The sequence below is a fragment of the Nansenia antarctica genome (genome assembly GCF_963989245.1).
Source record: "Nansenia antarctica genome assembly, chromosome: 11".
NCBI classification, from domain to species: Eukaryota; Metazoa; Chordata; class Actinopteri; order Argentiniformes; family Microstomatidae; genus Nansenia; species Nansenia antarctica.
The window spans coordinates 28,230,243-28,242,504 of record NC_137681.1 but is presented as its reverse complement, the minus strand read 5'-3'; positions in this window follow the sequence as shown (position 1 = coordinate 28,242,504).

Below are 12,262 nucleotides of genomic sequence, written 5' to 3'. Positions count from 1 at the left end.
TCACCAACCTGTCGGCGAAGGAGAGAGAAGAAATTCTCGACACCCCTATCGTACCGCAGGGTCTCTTCGGTGCAGCAGTCACCTCAATGCAGAAGAGATGTGAGGAGAAAAAGAGAGAGGATGAGGCTATGGAGCTGTGCCTTCCGAGAAGAGCGCAGCCCACAGCGCCTGTGACCCAGCCACGGCAGTCATACAGACCTCAGGCGTCCCCGCCCCCTCCCCCGGTCGGCGAGGAAGAAGAAGCGGGTGATCTGACAGCCTCTCCTCGGGAGGAGAGCGAGTCCAGTCGGCCCCCCTCGCTGACCGCTCTGTACCCTCCCAGCTCCGTTCCAGAGCAAGTTCGGTACGACATGTTCCATACAAAGGTGAGAGACTGTTCATACTGCAAAGTTGTTTGTCGCTCAAGCATGTTAATGCACAATGTATTGAAAATGTCCCGACAAGCGCATCCAGGCAGAGTGCCAGGGGCGTTGTTAACAATGTTGAAAAACATAAAATAAAAGAGATGTTGAAAACAAATCTTTCTCTTCCATAACGCAGACCGTGGGTCTAACCCGTCCCGCGACTGTAATGCAGAAAGCGGCCCGACCGCGCTCAGGCCGCCCCAAATCCAAGATGGCAGCATGCCTATTGTCTCTGTACAATGTTTGTTAGTAATTAATAGTTTTTAGTGGATTTTAGAACTTTTAGCACCCCTTTATAGTAACTACGAGTTTTTATTTGGTGTAGTAATAGTTTTTTACATTTTAAAACGGGAAGAAGCTTATTCCCGACGAGAAACTACGCGATCACAGACATGAGCGGTCCTGTCTCTCAACGCGCCTCCTGCTGCAACAATACAACAACAAGGATTATTCCACACTTTCTCCTGTTCCTTCTATGGATTACGGATTTATACATTAAATCACCACAGAACTTACATCTTATGGAGAAGGAGACAAACTTTATTGGAAAAAATGAGGCCCATAGCGACTTTTATCTCCACGCCACAATGAAGTATACAAACTTCGGAACGGCAGCAATTCACACAACATTGACTGCTGACATGACGCGGAAGAACAAGCCCCCGGCAGGTAGAATGGACCGAAGGACCGTGATCTTTCTCTATCTACTTCTCTCGGGAGACATTCAGCTGAATCCCGGACCAGTCTCAACCAGGCAGGCTACACTTTTTTGCCGTTCCCAGGCAAATGGTACTAGCGAAGCCATTGACGGCATTGTCGACAAGCCGGTCAAACCGGTCCAACCGGCATCTGCAGAGGACTTACTGGATTCAGATGAGGCTAACAAAACAATGGGTAGCTATGCTAATAACATTACCCCCCCACCTAACTTCCACCAGCTATCAAGGGAACACAGAGGCCTCCCACCCCCGGCAACGACCCCCCCTCCCCCCCTCCCCCCTCCCTCCCCCACCCGACGACGACCCCCCCCCGCCCCTTCTCCACCCGGAGACTCCCTAACGAAACCGCTGAACAATGGGCGACCCCCCCCATCCCCCAATCCTCAACGTGAAGATGACCAGAATGGTGGTGACTATTTCCAAGTCAAGGACATGTACTCTCTATTTGGACACAGCAGTAAGGGCCTGCATATTGTTCACCTTAATGTGAACAGTCTTGTGCCTAAACTGGACCAAATCAGAGAAATGTTCCATGACAGCAAGGTTCACATTTTGAGCTTCTCAGAGACCAAGTTTGATGAATCAATCAAAGACCCAGAGATTGAAATAGTAAACTACACAGTCATCAGAAACGACAGGAACAGGTATGGGGGTGGTGTCTGCATGTACATTCACAACGATATTATCTTTAACACCCGGTGTGACCTGAATCGTGACAAATTAGAATCTGTTTGGGTTGAAATTATCTTTAACAAAGCAAAACCGGTGCTGGTTGGTACTATCTACAGACCTCCCAATCAGAGTGATTTCTATGATATTCTTGAGGGGTGCTTGGATGACGCTGACTGTGTGGAAAAGATTCTTATTGGGGATTTGAACACGGACATGCTCAGAAATGAAGCATCCGTTTTCAAATCCTTCACTAGGTTTTCTGAATTGCACGGGCTCCGTCAACAAATTACCAAACCCACTAGGGTGTGTATTTCTACTCAAACCACCATAGATCTCATTCTAACATCGGATGAGTCCAAAATCTCCAAGAGTGGGGTTATTGTATGTGGGCTAAGTGATCATTACATGATCTTTTGCACTCGTAAAAAACATAAACCCAAGGCTGGCGGTCATAAAACTGTAACCACTAGATCCCTTAAATCCTATTCTAGTGAGGCCTTAAACCATAAACTGGAGAAACAAGACTGGTTAGATGAACTAAAATGCACACAGGTTGAAGAGGCATGGCTAGGTTTCAAAACCAAATTCCTAAATATTATTGACAGTATAGCCCCCATGGGAACCACCAGGGTTAAAGCCCGATCGGAACCATGGATGAATTCGGACATTCTAAATGCTATGAAAGTCAGAGACCTAAAATGCTCTGAAGTTCAAAAATGCAAATCAAAATTAGTGAAACACTTAAACGAAGATCACAAAACCCACTTTGAGATAATTAAAAAACAATGCAACAAACTATGCAATCAGGTAATTACCATGACCAAATCTGCTAAGAAAGAATACCTCGATAACAAAATCGAAGAAAACTTAAACAAACCACGTGACCTGTGGAAGCTACTTAATAGCCAACTAGGTTGCAGTCAAAAACTCAAAACCAGGTCTACAAACATCAGCATAAAATCTGGAGATTCTCTCCTTACAGACAAGCTGGATGTGGCTAAGTGCTTAAACACTTTCTTTACAACCATAGCCACTAAATTAGTTAACAATCTACCACCCCACTCAGGGCGTTATGGTGTAGAGCACATCCGTGCGTTCTACAATAAACTGGGTGTACGCAAAGATGATTTTAAACTCTCCATGGTGTCAAACGATGAGGTGTTTAAAAAGCTGGGCGCTCTACACTCAGAAAAGGCCACGGGCCATGACAATATTCCAGCCAGATTTCTAAAAGACTCAGCTGCCTCCATTACCCCAATCATCACCCACATAATAAACCTCTCCATCAAACAGGGACACGTCCCCCTTGACTTTAAAATAGCAAGGGTAACCCCACTGTATAAAAAAGGAAGCAAATTAGACCCAGGCAACTACCGACCTGTTTCTATTCTTAATTCCATCTCGAAACTTATGGAAAAAATAGTTTATGAACAGGTTGATAGGTACCTTACCGAAAAAAATCTGATGTATGAATTTCAATCTGGATTCAGAACATCCCATTCCACTGACACATGCCTTCTCTATTTGAACGACCACATCAACCATGAGGTGGACTCGGGCAAGTACTGCGGCATGGTCATGCTGGACCTCCAGAAGGCCTTCGACACAGTAGATCACCACATATTGTTAGATAAACTGAAAGCAATTGGGTTCGATTGAACATCGGTGGGCTGGATGCAATCCTACTTAGAGGGGAGGGAACAGGTGGTTAGTGTGAACGGAACACTGTCCCCCCCCCTCCCAGTGACCTGCGGCGTTCCACAAGGAAGCATATTGGGACCTTTACTGTTCCTAATATATGTGAATGACATGTCATCAGCATGTGATTGCAATTTGTTCCTGTTCGCGGATGACTCGGCTCTGCTGGTCTCTGACAGGGACATATTGCAGGTGGAAAAAGCGCTAAGCACTGAACTGAGTAGAATCTGCATCTGGCTAGCTGACAATAAACTATCAATACACCTAGGTAAAACTGAAACCATCCTATACGGATCCCCATCTAAACTCAGAAAGGCTGAAAATTTTAAAATAAAAGTGGGTAACATTAATATCACAAGAAAAGAGGATATTACATACCTGGGCTCCATCTTAGAGGCAAATCTTTCCGGAGATAAAATGGCAGCAAAAGTAATCAAAAAAGTGAACCATAGAACTAGATTCTTGTACAGGATATCCTCACTTGTCAGTAAAAACACACTGAGGACCCTATCAGGAGCTCTCATTCAATGTCACTTCGACTATGCCGTAACATCATGGTACTATAGAACCACAAAGGCCCATAAAACAAGACTCCAGACAGCCCAAAATAAACTGGTTAGGCTTCTGCTAGGCCTCAACCCTAGGACACATCTAACCGCTGCTCATTTTTTGAGCCTTGATTGGCTACGAGTAGTTGACAGAGTGCAGCAGCTTGCACTGGGCCTGGTCTTCAAGATACGCTACACCACAAAGACACCCAAGTACCTGTCAACATACTTCCAAAAAGTGAACAACGTCCACACATACAACACCAGAGGAAGCTCCACGAACCACGTTCAACCGCGTTGCACCACAAACAAGGGGTTAAACTCGTTTGCAAACTATGCAGTAAAAATGTGGAACGCCCTTCCTATAATCTTAAAGGAGTGCAAAACACTGCCCACCTTCAAAACCACTCTCAAAAAACATTTACAGGAGGCTGCAATCCGTAACTGGACCCTCTAAATCAAAAATCAGATTAAAAGACCCGAACTACCCACTGTACATACTTTGTGTTTTGTCCCCCGCCCCCACCTGTGGTGTATGTCCCCACCTGTCCTACCCGCTGTACATACCTGATGTTTTGTTGTATTGTATATCTAGTATTGTTCTTCCCATGATGGATGTATTTTTATCTTGTAGATAGTAATAGTTATTTGTCTGTATTATCTTGTAGATAGTACTAGTTTTTTTTTTCTTTTCCTGTCTGTCTTACATGTAACGATGAATTGAAAATCAAGGACCCCAATTGAAATAAGCCAGTGGCTTTCTTGGGTTTTTATCCTTTTAGTTGACCTTGTATGTAATATGTACTCTCATGTACCTACTTCTGCAAATCTTCTAATAAAGTTTTCAATCAATCAATCAAAGCGCGGGAAGGCACGCTAGGCGACTGTTGCGCGCCCCGACCACAAGGGGGCGCCAACAACTCGCATGTGACGAGGTGGCCAGTCAGCCCGCTTTCCACGCATCAGCAGGAATGGGCAGACTGCACACAGTCAGACTGGGTGTTGAGGACACTACGAAGGGGCTACAGGGTCCAATTCTGTGTCGCTCCACCCCCATTCAGAGAAATACTGTACTCTCAAGCTCAGGGCGAACGAGCCAATATTCTCCTGGAGGAAATCTCCATTCTAAGGGAGAAAGGAGCTATAACAGTTGTACCTCTCGAGGAGACCCACAGAGGTTTCTACTCGAAGTATTTTCTGGTCCCAAAGAAAAGACCTCCGCGTCTTGAATCAGCATCTCAGAAAATACAAATTCAGGATGTTGACACACTCTTCCCTGCTAAGTTTCATACGAGCAGGGGATTGGTTCACATCAATCGAACTGAAGGACGCTTATTTCCACATTCCGATATATCCTCCACACAGGATATATCTGAGATTCGCTTTCCAAGGGATAGCGTACGAATATGTGGTCCTTCCCTTCGGCCTGTCACTAAGCCCAAGGGTGTTTGTAAAATGCACCGAGGCAGCAGTGGCCCCTCTCAGACAGAGGGGTATCAGAGTGGCCACATATATCGACGACTGGTTAGTGGCAGCCACCTCCCGCGAGGAGGCGGCGCGTCACACAGCGGTCATTTCGGAACACCTAACGAGTCTGGGGTTCCGAATAAACATGGAAAAGAGCATGGTGACACCCTCTCGACGCATCGCGTTTATAGGGCTCGCACTGGACTCTATCCGAGCCAAGGCGTTTTTGTCTCCAGAAAGAGTGGAGACGATGCGCGCGACTATAGCGCTGTTTCGCAGGGGCAACATAGTTACCCTCAAACAATGCCAGAGGTTGTTAGGCTTGATGGCCTCCGCTGTGGTGGCCATACCCCTGGGGCGCCTGTACATGAGAGGCATCCAGCGCTGGGTGGCCTCTCTGGGCCTGGACCCCCACCGCGACGGTCACCGTCGTGTGAGGGTCTCCAGGGATTGCTCACTGGCTCTGCACCAGTGGAAGGACCCAGGTTTCATAACACAGGGTGTTTCTATGGGACCTGGCCTGAACAGAAAAGTAATCACCACGGACGCCTCTCTGAGAGGTTGGGGTGCCACTTTCGAAGGGAGAACAATAAACGGGGGTTGGGACCCGCACTTACGTTCTACCCATATAAACGGCCTGGAACTGCTAACTGTTCACTTGGCCCTGAAACATTTCCTCCCGTGCTTGAGAGGACATCATGTTTTGGTGAGGACAGACAACTCCACGGTCGTTGCCTATGTAAACAGACAGGGGGGACTGAGGTCCCACCAGTTACACACTATGGCACACAGACTGATAGTGTGGAGCAGTGTACACATGCGGTCGCTGAGAGCAACCCATGTACCGGGCATTCTGAACTACGGAGCAGATTTGTTGTCCAGGGGCAACCCACTGTACGTAGACTGGAGACTTCACCCCGAAGTAGTGAAACAGATTTGGTCACGATTCGGTCAAGCGACCGTGGACGTTTATGCTACGGCAGAGAACGCCCAGTGTCCCCTGTTCTTCTCTCTGCGCGATCGGGGAGCCCCGCTGGGAGTGGACGCATTAGCGCACGAGTGGCCGAGGACCCTCCTGTATGCGTTCCCACCGGTGGCACTCATTCCCCCGACTCTGGCCAGAGTGAGGGAAGGAGATCTGTCCATGGTGCTGATAGCCCCGCGTTGGCCGGGAAAGCACTGGTTGGCGGAGATTTTTCATCTCCTATCCGGTCCGCCATGGCAACTACAGCTGCGCAGGGACCTGCTGACCCAGGCGCGGGGGGAGATATTCCATCCCCACCCAGAGAGATTGTCTCTGTGGGCCTGGCCCGTGAAGGGTTCAACCTTGCACTAGTGGGTCTTCCCCAAGGGGTGATCGACACTATTCAGTGCGCCAGAGCCTCATCAACTAGAAAGTTGTATGGGCATAAGTGGCGTGTGTTCGAGACTTGGTGCTCAGAGTCACACACTGTCCCTTTTCAGTGTTCTGTGACAGTTATTCTGTCATTTCTACAGGACTTGATTGAGAGGGGTAAGGCTTTCTCAACCGTTAAGGTCTATTTGGCAGCTATTTCGGCTTGTCATATTGGCCTGGGTGGAAAGTCGATAAGCCAGCACCCGTTGGTGTGCCGGTTTATGAAAGGGGCCCGAAGGAAATTGCCTACGTCTAGGCCGTTAGCTCCTTCATGGGACCTCCCTATGGTACTAGATGCTCTCTCCTGCCCACCGTTCGAACCGCTGGATCAGGTGGAGGTGAAAGTGTTAACGCTAAAGACGGTCCTATTGCTTGCTTTGGCTTCGGCTAAGCGCATAGGTGAAGTCCATGCGCTCTCGGTGCACCGAGAGTGTACAAAGTTCTCCCCAGGGGACTCTAGGGTCAGTCTGATGCCTAACCCAGCCTTTATTCTGAAGGTTATAGGCTCTTGCACCCCTATAGAGTTGGCTGCCTTCTATCCCCCGCCTTTTGCCTCGGAAGAGCACAGGCGGTTGCATACTTTATGTCCTGTCCGCGCGCTGCGTGTTTACATAGACAGGACTCAGGGTTGCAGGAAAGGTGACCAGTTGTTGGTATCCTGGGCGAATCCACACACGGGAAAGCCAGTGTCGAAACAACGCCTTTCCCATTGGGTAGTGGCGGCTATTGCCTTGGCTTACTCTAGTAAGGGTCTACAGCCCCCCGCGGGCTTATGTGCGCACTCTACTAGAGGTTTGGCGACCTCCTGGGCACTCTTTAAAGGGGTGTCTATTCAGGAGGTGTGTGCGGCGGCGTGCTGGGCTTCGCCCCACACGTTCGCTAGATTTTTTAGGTTGGATGTTACGGCTCCAACGCTATCACACTCAGTCCTCAGTTTGGGTTCCTCTTAGGACGTAGTTCCTAGAGTGTGAGGGTCCATTCTGGGACAGTTGTCGTTTTACAGGCAGGTCTGGCAATACGGGAGTAAGTATATTCCCATAGTGAGATACGAAACGAATACTATGAAAGAGAACTTTAGGTTATTTACATAACCCCGGTTCTCTGAGTAGTATTCGTGAGTATCTCACCGGACCACCCTTCTTGCTTTAGAAGCGAGAAAGAGGTTGCTTGTTTTGAATGACGACAGACGCCGTGTGTAAGCCTTATATAGGTGGAGGGTCCCGTCCCTCGTGACACAAGCGTCGCCTGGGCCAGCCAGTGAGATACTCACGAATACTACTCAGAGAACCGGGGTTATGGAAATAACCTAAAGTTCTGTAGGCTACACAGGCTGATCTGCCAGCTGTTCGTTCGGTTCCTGTCGTGGGTGGCACACGTGTGTGAAGGTGAACATCTCGACATGTTGTGTGTCCAAGTAATGATGCCGGGTCGCGCTTTAGAGAGGATGGAGTTGATGATCACAAAGTTAGGGTTGAAATGTCTGCTGTTGAACTAATTTGCTGCCACATCGTTCCCTGTAGAACATGTTTTTGTGTTGGACAAAGTGCGTAGACAGTGCTGAGACTGAAGACAAGAGTATGTGAGAAGTCGTGTGTTTGTGTTTGTGTTTGCTAGCCCAGCTGGATGGCGGGACGTGCTGCCACATGCTTGCTTGCTGGGAGTAGTGAGTTACATGCCATAGCCAAACATGTTAGTTTGTTAACTATGAAGTGAGTTACATGCCATAGCCAAACATGTTAGTTTGTTAACTATGAAGTGAGTTACATGGCATAGCCAAACATGTTAGTTTGTTAACTATGAAGTGAGTTACATGCCATAGCCAAACATGTTAGTTTGTTAACTATGAAGTGAGTTACATGCCATAGCCAAACATGTTAGTTTGTTAACTATGAAGTGAGTTACATGCCATAGCCAAACATGTTAGTTTGTTAACTATGAAGTGAGTTACATGCCATAGCCAAACATGTTAGTTTGTTAACTATGAAGTGAGTTACATGGCATAGCCAAACATGTTAGTTTGTTAACTATGAAGTGAGTTACATGCCATAGCCAAACATGTTAGTTTGTTAACTATGAAGTGAGTTACATGCCATAGCCAAACATGTTAGTTTGTTAACTATGAAGTGAGTTACATGCCATAGCCAAATATGTTAGTTTGTTAACTATGAAGTGAGTTACATGCCATAGCCAAACATGTTAGTTTGTTAACTATGAAGTGAGTTACATGCCATAGCCAAACATGTTAGTTTGTTAACTATGAAGTGAGTTACATGCCATAGCCAAACATGTTAGTTTGTTAACTATGAAGTGAGTTACATGCCATAGCCAAACATGTTAGTTTGTTAACTATGAAGTGAGTTACATGCCATAGCCAAACATGTTAGTTTGTTAACTATGAAGTGAGTTACATGGCATAGCCAAACATGTTAGTTTGTTAACTATGAAGTGAGTTACATGCCATAGCCAAACATGTTAGTTTGTTAACTATGAAGTGAGTTACATGCCATAGCCAAACATGTTAGTTTGTTAACTATGAAGTGAGTTACATGGCATAGCCAAACATGTTAGTTTGTTAACTATGAAGTGAGTTACATGCCATAGCCAAACATGTTAGTTTGTTAACTATGAAGTGAGTTACATGCCATAGCCAAACATGTTAGTTTGTTAACTATGAAGTGAGTTACATGCCATAGCCAAACATGTTAGTTTGTTAACTATGAAGTGAGTTACATGCCATAGCCAAACGTGTTAGTTTGTTAACTATGAAGTGAGTTACATGCCATAGCCAAACATGTTAGTTTGTTAACTATGAAGTTAGTTACATGCCATAGCCAAACATGTTAGTTTGTTAACTATGAAGTGAGTTACATGCCATAGCCAAACATGTTAGTTTGTTAACTATGAAGTTAGTTACATGCCATAGCCAAACATGTTAGTTTGTTAACTATGAAGTGAGTTACATGCCATAGCCAAACATGTTAGTTTGTTAACTATGAAGTGAGTTACATGCCATAGCCAAACATGTTAGTTTGTTAACTATGAAGTGAGTTACATGCCATAGCCAAACATGTTAGTTTGTTAACTATGAAGTGAGTTACATGCCATAGCCAAACATGTTAGTTTGTTAACTATGAAGTGAGTTACATGCCATAGCCAAACATGTTAGTTTGTTAACTATGAAGTGAGTTACATGGCATAGCCAAACATGTTAGTTTGTTAACTATGAAGTGAGTTACATGCCATAGCCAAACATGTTAGTTTGTTAACTATGAAGTGAGTTACATGCCATAGCCAAACATGTTAGTTTGTTAACTATGAAGTGAGTTACATGCCATAGCCAAATATGTTAGTTTGTTAACTATGAAGTGAGTTACATGCCATAGCCAAACATGTTAGTTTGTTAACTATGAAGTGAGTTCCATGCCATAGCCAAACATGTTAGTTTGTTAACTATGAAGTGAGTTCCATGCCATAGCCAAACATGTTAGTTTGTTAACTATGAAGTGAGTTCCATGCCATAGCCAAACGTGTTAGTTTGTTAACTATGAAGTGAGTTCCATGCCATAGCCAAACGTGTTAGTTTGTTAACTATGAAGTGAGTTACATGCCATAGCCAAACATGTTAGTTTGTTAACTATGAAGTGAGTTACATGCCATAGCCAAACATGTTAGTTTGTTAACTATGAAGTGAGTTACATGGCATAGCCAAACATGTTAGTTTGTTAACTATGAAGTGAGTTACATGCCATAGCCAAACATGTTAGTTTGTTAACTATGAAGTGAGTTACATGCCATTGCCAAACATGTTAGTTTGTTAACTATGAAGTGAGTTACATGCCATAGCCAAACATGTTAGTTTGTTAACTATGAAGTGAGTTACATGCCATAGCCGAACGTGTTAGTTTGTTAACTATGAAGTGAGTTACATGCCATAGCCAAACATGTTAGTTTGTTAACTATGAAGTGAGTTACATGCCATAGCCAAACATGTTAGTTTGTTAACTATGAAGTGAGTTCCATGCCATAGCCAAACGTGTTAGTTTGTTAACTATGAAGTGAGTTACATGCCATAGCCAAACATGTTAGTTTGTTAACTATGAAGTGAGTTACATGCCATAGCCAAACATGTTAGTTTGTTAACTATGAAGTGAGTTACATGCCATAGCCAAACGTGTTAGTTTGTTAACTATGAAGTGAGTTCCATGCCATAGCCAAACGTGTCAGTTTGTTAACTATGAAGTGAGTTACATGCCATAGCCAAACATGTTAGTTTGTTAACTATGAAGTGAGTTACATGCCATAGCCAAACGTGTTAGTCCACACAGTCCAGTAGGTGGCGGTAATGCACCTTAAGCTGGTTGCCAACCGCCAATCAAATAAAAAGAAGAAGAAGAAGATGTAGGCTACACAATCATGGGGAAGACTGCTGACCTGACAGTTGTCCAAAAGATGACCATTGACACCTTGCACAAGGAGGGCAAGACACAAAAGGTCATTGCTAAAGAGGCTGGCTGTTCACAGAGCTCTGTGTCCAAGCAAATTAATAGAGAGGCGAAGGGAAGGAAATAATGTGGTAGAAAACAGTGTACAAGCAATAGGGATAACCACACCCTGGAGAGGATTGTGAAACAAAGCCGATTCAAAAATGTGGGGGAGATTCACAAAGAGTGGACTGCAGCTGGAGTCAGTGCTTCAAGAACCACCACACACAGACGTATGCAAGACATGGGTTTCAGCTGTCGCATTCCTTGTGTCAAGCCACTCTTGAACAAGAGACAGCATCAGAAGCGTCTCGCCTGGGCTAAAGACAAAAAGGACTGGACTGCTGCTGAGTGGTCCAAAGTTATGTTCTCTGATGAAAGTACATTTTGTATTTCCTTTGGAAATCAAGGTCCCTCTGGAGGAAGAGAGGAGAGGCACAGAATCCACGTTGCTTGAAGTCCAGTGTAAAGTTTCCACCGTCAGTGATGGTTTGGGGTGCCATGTCATCTGCTGGTGTTGGTCCACTACGTTTTCTGAGGTCCAGGGTCAACGCAGACGTCTACCAGGAAGTTTTAGAGCACTTCATGCTTCCTGCTGCTGACCAACTTTATGGAGATGCAGATTTCATTTTCCAACAGGACTTGGCACCTGCACACAGTGCCAAAGCTACCAGTACCTGGTTTAAGGACCATGGTATCCCTGTTCTTAATTGGCCAGCAAACTCACCTGACCATAGCCCCATAGAAAAGCTATGGGGTATTGTGAAGAGGAAGATGCGATGCGCCAGACCCAACAATGCAGAAGAGCTGAAGGCCACTATCAGAGCAACCTGGGCTCTCATAACACCTGAGCAGTGCCACAGACTGATGGACTCCA